Source organism: Triticum urartu, unplaced genomic scaffold (assembly GCF_056163025.1).
Source record: "Triticum urartu cultivar PI428250 unplaced genomic scaffold, HENAU_Tu73 scaffold1284, whole genome shotgun sequence".
Taxonomy (NCBI): Eukaryota; Viridiplantae; Streptophyta; class Magnoliopsida; order Poales; family Poaceae; genus Triticum; species Triticum urartu.
Genome location: NW_028259751.1, coordinates 15,739 through 26,578, shown reverse-complemented (window position 1 = coordinate 26,578; position 10,840 = coordinate 15,739). Strand labels below are relative to the sequence as shown.

General features: G+C 36.4%; 1 non-coding gene across 1 annotated transcript; it reads right to left on the bottom strand.

The window, feature by feature from the left end:
* Positions 1-10,180: 10,180 nt before the first annotated feature.
* On the bottom strand, positions 10,181-10,253 carry TRNAF-GAA (transfer RNA phenylalanine (anticodon GAA)). Its single transcript has one exon. It is a non-coding gene; the product is annotated as a tRNA-Phe (tRNA).
* Between the last annotated feature and the right edge of the window lie 587 nt (positions 10,254-10,840).

Here is a 10,840-nt window from a genome sequence, read left to right as displayed (position 1 = left end):
TAGAAAAAGCCACATACCCTACCATATTATATTACTTACACTAAAAAATACTAGACAATCTTATTTTTTTGCACATAAAGAAATAAAGAAGTCATTGCAATTGCCGGAAATACTAAGCCTACTAAAGGCACGAAAATAGAAGGTAAGTTTAAATCCGTCATGGAATAGGTGTCTCAATTCAAATTTACTATTTCTATCTAGTCGAAAAATATCTTAAGATTCTTATGATATAATTAAGTATATCTATTATAAGGAATATTGACTATTGTATTGTATTTTTTATTTTTAGTTTGAAAAATATTCTGTAAAAAAAATGAAAGGATAATAAGAAAATTCCAAAAAAGGAGAACTAATTAAAAAGATTTTATTTTGATTTTCCCATCCTCATGGCCTTTCTATCTTTCTAATCTAATTTGAAATTGGATTCAAAAGAAAGCGGTTAGAATTTACTTCCTGCATACATACTTCTCTAGAAGCGCATACAATAATGCGTGGTAAAGGCGGAAAAATAGTATATTCAATCAAAATCAAAGGGCAAATTATCTTACCTACTATAGATCCCCTACTACCCTCTTAGACTTTAAAAGGCGATATACCACCCAAAGAAAGGGTATGAAAATGCCGGGTGGAGTTAGCTTTTCGACGAAGACCTGTCCCGTGCAGCGAAGCCCTGTTAGTAAGACCCCCCGCAATAATGGATTATAGAAGAATATTATTCCAAATACTCCTCTGGACGCATATAGTAGCATTGCGATTCCGAATCTTTTTTATTTATGAATATGAACAGAAAAAATTCATTGTATCGTTGGGTCGGAGCGGAGGTTTGGTCCAGAAAAATTAGAAACAAAACGTCTACTCTACCGCATTGAAGTCTATAGCGCTGTATTTCCACGAAAGTATAATTCTTACCATCAGGATACGATCCTTTCTTTTGAACTAAACGTCTCTACGATGGGTCCAGGTTCTATGTCCAATCCCAAATCAAGGATTTCTCGCTCTTGATCGGAGTCATAAACTAAAAAAAAACTACCTTTTTATCCTTTTTCTCAAGGTTATAGAAAACTTCCTTATCTAGTTCTAGCATTTTGAAAAAAAAAAAATGCTTCTTTTTTTACACACAGTTCGAGTCACTTGTTGACTCACGATTACGCCTGTTAAAAGTTTCAAACGTCCTCTTTTTTGAAATTGAAAGAGAGTCCTATAAAAAGGTCTAACTTCCAAACTATGTCTTTTTTCATTCATTCTCCTTTAGTTTTTTTCTCTATCTAGAAGTGGAATAGAATAACCCGGTTGAAGGGTAATGATCATACGTCTGTAATGCATTGTATGGCCCAGAATAGGTCCTATTCTTCTACCTTTTCCAGGTAGTCGATGGCTATTCACAGCTACCACCTTAACACCAAAGAAGAGTTCGACCCAATGCTTTATTTCTGTCTTAGTGAATCCCGATTCGACATTAAAAGTATATTGATTCTTTCCCAATAAACGAAGACTTTTTTCTGTAAATACTGCGTATTTGATTCCATTATCATTATCATATGATAATACTATATTTTATTATTTTATTATTTTATTTGTATTTCTTTATTGTATTATACCTTAATATATATATTCTAGATATATAGAATAGACGAATCTCAATTTGTCAAGTCTCATGATCATATCATGATCTATTTTTATTCGGCTCAATCTTTTTTTTCTAAAAAAGATTGAGCCGAGTTTAATTGCAATCAATTAGAAGAATAAAGAAGAATTACTGCATTTCATAACTGATTTTTTTCTCTTTTTATTTCGTTTCTTTTTTATTTATACCTTCTTTATCTTTAGTTTTATCTAGTTAATCAATAGTATCTACCGGCTCGAACTCGAATTTGATCGCCTTCCATACTTCACAAGCTGCGGCTAGTTCAGGACTCCATTTGCAAGCTGCTCGGATAATTTCATTACCTTCGCGAGCAAGATCGCGCCCTTCGTTACGAGCTTGTACACAGGCTTCTAAAGCCACTCGATTAGCTGCTGCACCAGGTGCATTTCCCCAAGGATGTCCTAAAGTTCCTCCACCAAATTGTAATACAGAATCGTCCCCAAAGATTTCGGTCAGAGCTGGCATATGCCAAACATGAATACCACCTGAAGCTACCGGTATAACACCTGGCATGGATACCCAGTCCTGAGTGAAAAAGATACCGCGAGCACGATCTTTTTCAATAAAATCATCGCGCAATAAATCAACAAAACCTAAAGTCATTTCGCGTTCCCCTTCTAACTTACCTACTACTGTACCGGAGTGGATATGATCTCCCCCAGACATACGCAATGCTTTAGCTAATACACGGAAATGCATACCATGATTTTTCTGTCTATCAATAACTGCATGCATTGCACGGTGAATGTGAAGAAGTAGGCCATTGTCGCGGCAATAATGAGCCAAAGTAGTATTTGCGGTGAATCCCCCAGTTAAGTAGTCATGCATTACAATAGGAACCCCTAATTCTCTTGCAAATACAGCTCTCTTAATCATTTCTTCACATGTACCCGCAGTCGCATTCAAGTAATGCCCCTTGATTTCACCGGTTTCGGCCTGTGATTTATAAATAGCTTCGGCACAAAAGACAAAACGGTCTCTCCAGCGCATAAATGGTTGTGAGTTTACGTTTTCATCATCTTTGGTAAAATCAAGTCCACCACGTAGACACTCATAACACGCTCTACCATAATTTTTTGCGGATAATCCCAATTTTGGTTTAATAGTACATCCCAATAAAGGACGACCGTACTTGTTCAACTTATCTCTTTCAACTTGGATACCATGAGGCGGGCCTTGGAAAGTTTTTGAATAAGTAGGGGGAATTCGTAGATCCTCCAAACGTAGAGCACGTAGGGCTTTGAAACCAAATACGTTACCTACAATGGAAGTAAACATGTTAGTAACGGAACCCTCTTCAAATAGGTCTAATGGATAAGCTACATAACAGATCCATTGGTTGTCTTCCCCAGCAACAGGCTCGATGTGATAGCATCGTCCTTTGTAACGATCAAGACTGGTAAGTCCATCAGTCCAAACAGTTGTCCATGTACCAGTAGAAGATTCGGCAGCTACTGCAGCCCCTGCTTCTTCGGGCGGAACCCCAGGCTGAGGACTTACTCGGAATGCTGCCAAGATATCAGTATCCTTAGTTTCATACTCTGGGGTGTAGTAAGTCAATTTATAATCTTTAACACCAGCTTGAAATCCAACACCTGCTTTAGTTTCTGTTTGTGGTGACATAAGTCCCTCCCTATAACTCTTGAATTAAGAATTCTCACAATAACAGGGTCTACTCGATGTTAATTAGGCGTAAATGAAACTTTAGCAAAAATCTCGTAAAACAAAAAGGATATTCAATTAATATAATATCAACTCATTAAAGAAAATTGAGGGCATGCTTAGGTTAATGAATATGTTTCATTCATATATAATGCGTACACCCTGTGTATGTTCTATCCTATAGGAATTCCAATATAGGAATTCGATAGGAATTGAGTTGTTGTTATGGTAAGTTAACACGGTTCGTTATTAAACCATGGATTTGATTTACCAAATCCATAATTATTGTATACTCTTTGATAGATATAGCGCAACCCAAATTAATTCCTAATCCTTATTTTACAAGTTCTTAATAGTTCTCTTTTCTTATTTTGAATGCAAATACCTAACTAAATACTAATAAAATTCTTTGTTGACAGCAATCTATGCTTCACAGTAGTATATATTTTGTATATCGAAGTCCTAGATAGGAAAGTAGAGTAGGCACAGATCCTCCACAAAAGGCAAAATGTATATGAAAAAAAAGATTGATTGAACTTTCCAATGGACTCATTCCATGAGTAAACGATTGAATGGGATTCGCTTGGGCAACGAAATCAAGTCCTGGTCCCCTTTTCTCTCTTATTGAATTAACTAATTCATTTCCTTTTTACTTTTGGATTTTTTTTGATTTGATTTGGCATTATTCAACAATAAAAAAAGAAAAATTTCGACAAATTCCTTTTTTTTAATTATGTGATAATTATGAGAACCAATCCTACTACTTCTCCTCCCGGGGTTTCCACAATTGAAGAAAAAAGTACAGGTCGTATCGATCAAATTATTGGACCCGTGCTGGATGTCACTTTTCCCCCAGGCAAGTTACCTTATATTTATAACGCTTTGGTAGTCCAGAGTAGAGACACTGCCGATAAGCAAATTAATGTGACTTGTGAGGTACAACAATTATTAGGAAATAATCGAGTTAGAGCTGTAGCTATGAGTGCTACGGACGGGTTGATGAGAGGAATGGAAGTGATTGACACGGGAGCTCCTCTCAGTGTTCCGGTCGGTGGAGCTACTCTCGGACGAATTTTCAACGTTCTTGGGGAGCCTGTTGACAATTTGGGTCCTGTAGATAGTAGTGCAACGTTCCCTATTCATAGATCTGCGCCTGCCTTTATCGAGTTAGATACGAAATTATCCATCTTTGAAACAGGTATTAAGGTCGTCGATCTTTTAGCTCCTTATCGACGTGGAGGAAAAATAGGACTATTTGGGGGGGCTGGAGTAGGTAAAACAGTACTGATCATGGAATTAATCAATAACATTGCTAAAGCTCATGGGGGCGTATCCGTATTCGGTGGAGTAGGGGAACGGACTCGTGAAGGAAATGATCTTTATATGGAAATGAAGGAATCCGGAGTAATTAATGAAAAAAATATTGAGGAATCAAAGGTAGCTCTAGTCTATGGCCAAATGAATGAACCACCGGGAGCTCGTATGAGAGTTGGTTTAACTGCCCTAACTATGGCGGAATATTTCCGAGATGTTAATAAGCAAGACGTGCTTTTATTTATCGATAATATCTTTCGTTTTGTTCAAGCAGGATCAGAGGTATCCGCTTTATTAGGGAGAATGCCCTCCGCAGTGGGTTATCAACCTACTCTTAGTACAGAAATGGGTTCTTTGCAAGAAAGAATTGCTTCTACTAAAAAGGGATCTATAACTTCGATTCAAGCAGTTTATGTACCTGCAGACGATTTGACCGACCCTGCCCCTGCCACAACATTTGCACATTTGGATGCTACTACCGTACTTTCCAGAGGATTAGCTTCCAAGGGTATTTATCCAGCAGTAGATCCTTTAGATTCAACCTCGACTATGTTACAGCCTCGGATCGTTGGCAACGAACATTATGAAACTGCGCAAAGAGTTAAGGAAACTTTACAACGTTACAAAGAACTTCAGGACATTATCGCAATTCTTGGCTTGGATGAATTATCGGAAGAGGATCGTTTAACTGTAGCAAGAGCAAGAAAAATTGAGCGTTTCTTATCACAACCGTTCTTTGTGGCAGAAGTTTTTACTGGTTCTCCAGGAAAGTATGTTGCTCTTGCGGAAACTATTAGGGGATTTCAACTAATCCTTTCCGGAGAATTAGACGGCCTACCTGAACAGGCTTTTTATTTGGTGGGTAACATCGATGAAGCTAGCACGAAAGCTATAACCTTAGAAGAGGAGAACAAATCGAAGAAATGAAATTAAATCTTTATGTACTGACTCCTAAGCGAATTATTTGGGATTGTGAAGTGAAAGAAATCATTTTATCCACTAATAGTGGCCAAATTGGCGTATTACCAAACCACGCCCCCATTAACACAGCAGTAGATATGGGTCCTTTGAGAATACGCCTCCTCAACGACCAATGGTTAACAGCGATTCTGTGGAGCGGTTTTGCGAGAATAGTTAATAATGAGATCATCATTTTAGGAAATGATGCGGAACTGGGTAGTGATATTGATCCGGAAGAAGCTCAAAAGGCACTTGAAATAGCCGAAGCTAACTTGAGTAAAGCTGAGGGTACGAAAGATTTGGTTGAAGCGAAGCTCGCTCTCAGACGAGCTAGGATACGAATCGAGGCTGTCAATTGGATTCCCCCATCCAATTGAAGACAATCCAGTGGTTTATAGTTGATACAAAGAAAAAGGGAAGAGGGGTAGAAAAAGTTATTAGATAGCGAAGCGAAGTAAGTCCAATGCTATCTAGTAATTTTTCTACCTACTTACCTACTATTGGATTTGAACCAATGACTCCCGCCGTATGAAAGCAATACTCTAACCACTGAGTTAAGTAGGCAATTTATCACCACAAAGGAAGACCCATTACTTCGATCGATTATATATTGAATCCCTTTTCTAAGCAATACCGCTCTGTTATTGGTCTGTTATATACTAAATACTAAACTAAATACTAAACAGATACAGATCAAAGGGGTATCCTCTGGCATTAGAAAATATTCATCTTGACAAGAAATTATCTATATGTTAAGATATCTCTGATAAGGGCTATAGCTCAGTTCGGTAGAGCAACTCGTTTACACGTGCGCCAATGCTTTTCAAAGGAGCTTATTATGCAATGAACATAATCGATCTTATTGCAAAATCAATGTCTTACTTCATAGATTCGAGAGAATAGGAGAACAGTAGCCTGACAAACAGTCGGTTCAGTCCGATTCAGGTGCCAATTCAGGTGCCTAATCAAATAGAACCCTTATGGATTTGCTAGTTGATAAGGTAAATATCCAGCCCACTAAATGCTAGGCGTAATGAGGATAAGGGCCTCCAAAAAACTTCTTTTCGTTCTATGAACTTTAAGGTGTATGAAGTCTCATAGTTAACTCTTGCAGTGGAACGATAGAGACTCCATTTCACTTAGGTTGATTTAATTTAGACCGGAGGCAGACCTAAGTCAAGGTAATCCTCCTTTGAAACACTTTGGTATTGCTCCTAGATAGATCATAATACAAAAAATCAATCAGAGCACAGGGAGCCATCTCATTATCTTTCCGTAAAGAAAAACTATGGTGGACTAACTGATCTTTAAATCAGTTTATGAAAGAGCCCAATGCAAAAAAATGCATGTTGGGTCTTTGAAACAGTTCAAATCATTTCGATAATAATCCGTTTGATCTGTTTTACCGAGAAGGTCTACGGTTCGAATCCGTATAGCCCTAATATGCCCTTTTTTAGATTTTAGGATCTCTATCCTATGTTTTCTTTAGTTTAGTATAGTTTTCATTTTCTCATTAGTATTTGTTTATAGACTGGATAGGCGCCTGCGACATAGAATAGAGATAAAAGCATTACCAAAGGCTCATTCATCGAAAATCAAAATCATACAGACAGGAAAAGAAAAACGAATTTCTATCAAATCAATAGAAGAAAGGATCCTTTCCCTGATTTGAATCCCGTCCTCCTTCAAATAGGATATCTCTAGACTTCCCTATAATAACTGCAATGATTTTATCCATTTTGCGAATTCCTACTTTGTTTTAAGTATATTTATTACTTTGTTTATAGATACATTATGTAAATTGATCAACTTTAAATAGAAAAAATAAAGTAAAGAGTAAATAAGAAAACAGAATATTCTGTCTCATAGTTCTGAAATAGAGTTCTTTATTTTTATTTTATAGTATTACTTCTCATTAATTATACTGCATAGATTAGTCCTACTATCTTAATTAGGTTCTAATTTAGTAGTATTCTCATTTTTATTTAATAGTCTCTTATTATTTTATTATTAAATATTAAATAAAGGATAGAGCTATTCTTTTTTCTAGAGATTCTAGAGAAAGCGAGACAAAGTGAAACGAGAAAGTTTTCTTTATATAAGAATTAGATCTACATACACCATATCTAAATAGAATGGAAATCCAAAAGAAAGGGAGTTGGGATTCCATTGGATGAATCTTTAAAGAAGATGCAGCACAGAGGAAACAAAGGCTAAACTTAAACTAAGCGCTTTTGTTTGAACAAAAAAGATTCTTGTTTCACCGAGGAAAAGAGAGAAGTTCTGGATAAATTGACAATGCTGAATTGAATTGACTAATTTAAGTTCCGCCTATTCCACATTAATGGGAGTACATTATGTTTCTGCTTCACGAATATGATATTTTTTGGACATTTCTAATAATAGCAAGCCTTATTCCTATTTTGGCATTTTCGATTTCAGGACTTTTAGCCCCGGTTAGTGAAGGACCAGAGAAGCTTTCTAGTTATGAATCGGGTATAGAACCCATGGGAGGGGCTTGGGTACAATTCCGAATACGCTATTATATGTTTGCGCTCGTTTTTGTTGTTTTTGATGTGGAAACCGTCTTTCTATACCCTTGGGCAATGAGTTTCGACGTATTGGGTGTATCCGTTTTTATCGAAGCTTTGATTTTCGTGCTTATCTTAGTTGTTGGTTTAGTTTATGCATGGCGAAAAGGAGCCTTGGAATGGTCTTAACTGAATATTTAGACAAAAAAAAAGAAGGAAAAGATTCTATTGAGACAGTTATGAATTTGATTGAGTTTCCCTTACTTGACCAAACAAGTTCCAATTCTGTTATTTCAACTACACCAAATGATCTTTCGAATTGGTCAAGACTCTCCAGTTTATGGCCCCTTCTATACGGTACCAGTTGTTGTTTCATTGAATTTGCTTCATTAATAGGCTCACGATTCGACTTTGATCGTTATGGATTGGTACCAAGATCAAGTCCTAGGCAAGCAGACCTAATTTTAACAGCCGGTACGGTAACAATGAAAATGGCTCCCTCTTTAGTGAGATTATACGAGCAAATGCCTGAACCAAAATACGTCATTGCTATGGGAGCCTGTACTATTACAGGGGGAATGTTCAGTACGGATTCCTATAGTACTGTTCGGGGAGTTGATAAGTTAATTCCTGTGGATGTCTACTTGCCGGGCTGCCCACCTAAACCGGAGGCAGTTATAGATGCCCTAACAAAACTTCGTAAGAAGATATCGCGAGAAATAGTTGAGGATCAAACTCTATCTCAAAATAAAAATAGATGTTTTACTACCAGTCACAAGCTTTATGTTAGGCGCAGTACTCATACAGGAACTTATGAGCAAGAATTGCTCTATCAATCACCATCTACATTAGATATATCTTCTGAAACTTTTTTCAAATCCAAAAGTTCAGTACCTTCCTACAAATTAGTGAATTAGGAGAGGGGCTCTTTTGTGTAGAAAAATAAAAAGCAGGGCAATCTTTCAAACTTGCATCCGAAATGTGAAATATTTATACAAAGAGGGAGAGATGAAGACAATGCAGCAGGGTTGGTTATCTAATTGGCTAGTCAAACATGAGGTGGTTCATAGATCTTTGGGCTTTGATCACCGAGGAATAGAGACTTTACAAATAAAAGCAGGGGATTGGGATTCCATTGCTGTCATTTTATATGTATATGGTTACAATTATTTACGCTCCCAATGTGCTTATGATGTAGCACCCGGTGGATCTTTAGCTAGCGTGTATCATCTTACGAGAATACAATATGGTATAGATAATCCAGAAGAAGTCTGCATAAAAGTCTTTGCCCAAAAGGATAATCCTAGAATTCCGTCTGTCTTCTGGATTTGGAGAAGTGCCGATTTTCAAGAACGCGAATCTTATGATATGGTGGGAATCTCTTATGATAATCATCCGCGCCTTAAACGTATCCTAATGCCTGAAAGTTGGATAGGCTGGCCCTTACGTAAGGATTATATAACCCCCAATTTTTATGAAATACAAGATGCTCATTGAATGATAAGAAATTCATGCTCACTTATACAACACAACTCCAGATTTTATTCAAGTCAAGGAATATTTTTAGGTTCTTTTCCTAGATGAAACGGAATACCTATTTATAATTAATTCCTAATTATACAAAAGCATTCCAGATAGACTGAGCAAAAAAAGGGTTTCATTTGGATTCCCCTATTTTGAAAATCGCATATTAATTTCCTTCATATGAACAGAAAAATAGGATGACTCAAAGAAGTTCTCTACCAGGAACTTTGTACCGCGCACATTACTTAGCACAACTAGGAAAATAAGATAAGATAAAGATAAGCAAGACTAAAAAAATATTCGTCGGAATAGCGGAATACAAAATTAAGAAACGCAAAAAAATAAAGGGGAATCTCACCCCCTTCTTTATCATAAAGAAAAGATATATTTTAAAACTTCTTTAAAAAGAAAAAGAAGTGCCTCTATATTTATATTATAGATTTATCCACTTAGATGAATAAATATTATTAATGAATATGTATCACAATCCATCTCGAGGTATTTGGATCAATACCTATTCGGTGGATCTTTTTTTTTTTTTCTCTGCCAGGAACCAGATTTGAACTGGTGACACGAGGATTTTCAGTCCTCTGCTCTACCAACTGAGCTATCCTGACCTTTTCTTGTGCATCATCCTAGTAGAGTATTTGTATCTATGTCAATTAAAAGGACTAAAAATTAATTAAAGTATTTCAAATTTTAAATTTGAAAATGGGGGGGGTAGTCCTATGCATTGTGCATGGTTTACTTAAATAAAACTTAAAAATAGAGTGAATAACCAAGATTTCTTGCCGATACTCTAATAAAAAAGAAATCTATTCAATGAATAGGATAAGATCCATTGAGTTCTCTTCGCATTCCTTTGTGAAAGAGTAGAATGAGAAAGCTAATGAATCTTAAACCCATTGCATTGATAAAAAGAAAAAAAAGTGCATTGATAAAAAGAAAAAATAAAAAAGTAATTATGTTTCGGAACCAGGCAAAACCAGATTGCTGTGCCATAGGAAGGATAGCTATACTAATTCGGTATACTCAAAATACACCTTTGGTACAAAATTGACAATCTCACAAGGATGAAATATCAGTAATTTTCTATTTACTGGTCGATCCCATCTTTTACGGAATCAATTCCTTTTTTGAATGTACAAAAATTTTGGGAGTTCAGCATGTCTGGAAGCACGGGAGAACGTTCTTTTGCTGATAT